At 50.3% G+C, this 4,133-nt stretch overlaps 1 pseudogene; it reads right to left on the bottom strand.

Annotated features, from left to right (window-relative positions):
• Positions 1-1,037: 1,037 nt before the first annotated feature.
• LOC136642957 (5S ribosomal RNA) lies at positions 1,038-1,157 on the bottom strand (annotated as a pseudogene).
• Positions 1,158-4,133: the final 2,976 nt, after the last annotated feature.

The raw sequence follows: 4,133 nt of genomic DNA, 5'->3' as shown, positions 1-4,133 counted from the left end.
ATATAGGGACAATGAGTTTGCAAATCTTGCACACATAGCAAAGCAGACTATGGCTGTGATCTGTACACATGATGATTGCGTATAATTGTACAGTTTTTCTCCCCTGCATCCACACACAACAATTTGGAAATTTGGAAAGAGCACCATGATCCCAATCCAAAGAAAGTGAGTTACACTCAAGTGCCATTGAATTAAAATGGGACAAATTAGTAGCAACTAATTGATTTTAATGGAACCGAAGCATAACTAATTTTAATTGGATCACAGCCCATGTGTGAAGAAACCCTTATCTTCGTATTAGAAGGAGGTAGCAAAGAGTATATGAACATCCAAGATTTTTCCTTCTTCTCCTTTTCAAGTCATTTTACCTTCAAACAAATCCCTTGGTTATGATAAATCAGATACTGAAGTAAGCTAAGAAGTTGTCATTTTCAAATAATTTATCAAATAAACAAGCCTTCAATAGATAAGAGAACTAGGAACACGGGGAAAATATCTTACACTCCACATGACATTCTGAAAAATAAATGAAAGAGGACTTGTAATACCCAACAAGAAGGTACACAATTGATTTAAAAAGTTACATTCACATAGTAGCTATTTATTTGTCTATGTCAGAATGAAGGGAAATGTTTACAGCCTTATAAGAACTTTTTTATTTAAATCTGAAAAAAATAATATATGCCATCCTTCTGCTATACTGTGGCAGGTCAAGGTGTTTTTCATGGTTATCTTCCACTACAGAGCATAAGGCAGTTCCCTGGTGGTCTCCTTGTCCCATTCCCATACTAACCAGACCTAAACCTTCTTAGCTTCAGTGACAGTCCTTTATGATATGCCATCAGATGTATGGGAAGTTAGCGCTTTCTAAGAGCTGTGTTATGGGTTGAGATTTGAGAAGCTGAGAAGCTGACACCTGCCTCAGATTGGCTTTCCTTCTATCTGTCTTGCAGTAGCATTATCACTGCTGTCAAAGCAGGGAGATGAGCTGAGGCATTATTGGTTGGCAACCTTCAGTCTCGAAAGACTATGGTATGAGCCTACAGCACCCGGTATTCCCAGGTGGTCTCCCATCCAAGTACTAACCAGGCCTGACCCTGCTTAGCTTCCAAGATCAGACAAGATCAGGCATGTGCTGGGTAACAGTTGCTGCACACACATTTTTATACTGTCCTTCCTCCCTGGAGTTCAGAGTGGTGTACATAGTTCATCCTCTCTTTTAGTCCTCACAACGCCCCTGTGAGGTAGGTGAGGCTGAGAGATAGTGACTGGAAGAGTCAGGGGAAAGGACACTCTCCTTCATGGTGGTGGTAAAGAGAAAAGAGCCTGGCTTACCAGATCCAGCCTGGAACTTCTTGCCACAGAAGTGAATGGAGCCAACCACTGTCCAGCAATTATAAATGGCTGCTTTTGAAAAGCAATTGTTATGGGGGGTCCCCCTCACCCAGCTCCTGACAGAGTGATAATCAGATTATTGAAAATTGCATTGGCATCCCACCCCATGCGTCCAAATGTGGCCCCTTCACTTTGTCCCATATAATTCCATGGCTTCCCTGAATTCTTTGACACAGAATAAATAAGCCTGCTATCTGGGATATTGTAGAAGGACAGCAAAGCTTCTTTGCCCACACACTGACAGCAGTCAACTGGGTCTCTGCTAGAGAGGCCTTAAGGGAACTCAGTGCAATGCACCTGACCTTCCTCCAACTTCCCCGCAGTCAGAATGACAGGCATTTCACTATGGAGTCTGTAGAAGTTTTGATAGATGACAGCACTGTCGTCAATGCAAATTTAGCTCTTAGGAATATGAGTTATGCTTCCTCTGCCTGATCTCCAAAGGTTATATTAATCTACTGCAAGCTGGTTCCTGAGCCAGACTGCAACTGCAGAATGCTAGTTGGCATTATTTATTATTATGGCTGTTGATTAAAAAAGGAGAGACCCTACAGCTAACTGCACTGGATACACCCATTGAATCTGCCAACTCCTGTGAGAGAAAAGCACATCAGCCTCAGTTGTGGTCTTCCAAGATCAAGCCAAGGGAGGAGTGAACATAAAGTAAGGCTGCTAGCGTGCCTGTAGATTGCCAGGCTGACCCCCCTATCAGCCGGCAGCAGGGCTTTGCTGCCAGCTGATTGGCTGGCTGGCCTTGGGGGGGCGAGACGACTGAGCCTGATCTAGCGCGCAGGCGCTAGACCCGACTCAGTTCCGTTCCTGGAAGCGACCGAGTAGGTCGCTTTTCTGGGAGCGGAGAGAGGCTGCCCCGTGACGGGGCTTGAGGCGCGGGGATCCGCACTTGCAGGCTCCCATCACTGCGGCAGTGGGTAGCCTCTCTGGAGTGAGCTGCGCGCTCTGCATTTCGCTCCGGGCGCAGCGACAAGCGGCCCCGTGAGTGATATCGAGGAGGGTGTCCCGCTGCGTGCTCTGCAGACGGCATCAGGGGGGTGACCCGCTGCGTGCTCTGCAGGGTGCCATCGAGGGGGGTGGCCCGCTGCGCACTCTGTCCGAGCGGCAGTGGTAGGGGGCGGCCCGCTGTGCGCTCTGCATAGCGAGCATCATCCAGGGGGGCCTGTTGCATGCTCTAACCGAGCGGCAACACCAAAGGGCCGCCTACATAGCGCTCTGCCTGCCGCAATTGTTTGGGCCTCATTTTGGCAGCCATTGGGGGGGCGCCTCGTGGCTGGCTGCCATTTTAGGTCCCTGCCTTGTGGCCTTGTGGCGCGCCGCCATTTTGAAATTTTTTAAAAAAATTGACCAGTGGCCATTTTGAGGGCTTCAACTGCCCTAGGGTTTTTGCCTTACAGTGTTGGAAGACTTCCAGTAAGCGGGCTCCAGTCGCCTTGTGAGGGGCAGCAAACGACCATCCTCTTTCCGGATTGTTCCCTTCGTATCGTATACAGTAAAAAATTAGAACACGGGGTGGTGGGCCCCTACCGGGATATTTCTTCACAGGGGGGTGGACATGGGGAAGAAAGCCCAGAAGTCAGGTGGCAATGCCGCCAAAAAGGCAGTTCCAGCTTGGCCTCTCCCCTCCCCTCCCTCATCATCGGATGAGGAGGATCAAATGTCTGAGTTGCAGGCCTTAATGGCTCGCTATGACGCGCGGAAAAAAGAGAAGGCCCTTCGCAAGGCAGGGCAGGGTGATGGGGGCTCCAGCTCCAGGGCAGTCCCTGTACCTCGCAGATCAGGTAGGATGAGTAAAGGGGCCTCTCTCCCTCTCCGGCAGGTTCATGTTCTGGAGGATAAGCACGTTACTGTTGAGGAGGGCGAGGCGCAGGACGGCAATACCCTAGAGGCGGAGGAAAAGGTCCGTCCTGTTAAAAGGCCTCGGCCACAGGCTTATAGTGGCTGTGGTGGGCAAGGTGAGCTGTGGGCAGGCTTTGCTCACAATGCAGAGTCTGTGTGGGAAGACAAGGAAGGCATTCCTTGGGCACCTAGCAGGGCTGCACCAGATCAGCCCTGGTCTCCTTGGGGGCCTCCTTCCTTTTGGCAGGGGCCCAATTACCCACAGTACCCCTGGGCCCTGGGTTGGACATATCCCTGTCACAAATCTGGTCCCAGGGCCAGCAGGGAACCCCCCCCCCCACTGTGGTCATTATCCTGCCTCGGCCGACACAGAGTTGGACCAGCAGGATGTGGACTGGGGGGATGAGTCATTTGGATTGGTGGTGGAAAGGGAGAAGCCTACGGTTTCATATGGCATCATCGCCATCCCTCTGGGCTCTCACCTCGCCATGTCGGTCAAGGAGAAGATATGGCGGGGTGACTTTGTGGACATGTTCAGTCTCCTTCACATTGAGCCTGAGCCTACCCCCAAAGTGGGAGACCCTGTGCGTGACGAGGAAACCGTCAGGCAGAGGAAGATAGACAAGAATTGGACCAATTGGCTGAATGGGTTCATTGTCTATGCTGGGGTCACTGTCCAGTTGCACCCCAAAAAAGCGGGGAAACTATTCAAATACCTGGACATTATTCATCGCACTTTGCACGATCATGCTGGTGCGGCTTGGATGGCTTATGACTGTCAATTTCGCATCAGAGCCGTGCAGGACCCATCTTTGGACTGGACTATACCCCAGTGGGAACTCTGGGTGCAATTAGTCCTGCCGGCTAGGGCAATGTTGGGGGATAGG

The sequence above is a fragment of the Tiliqua scincoides genome, chromosome 2, assembly GCF_035046505.1.
Source record: "Tiliqua scincoides isolate rTilSci1 chromosome 2, rTilSci1.hap2, whole genome shotgun sequence".
Classification (NCBI taxonomy): domain Eukaryota; kingdom Metazoa; phylum Chordata; class Lepidosauria; order Squamata; family Scincidae; genus Tiliqua; species Tiliqua scincoides.
The sequence above is the reverse complement of the archived record's forward strand: the minus strand, read 5'-3'. Positions and strand labels throughout refer to the sequence as shown.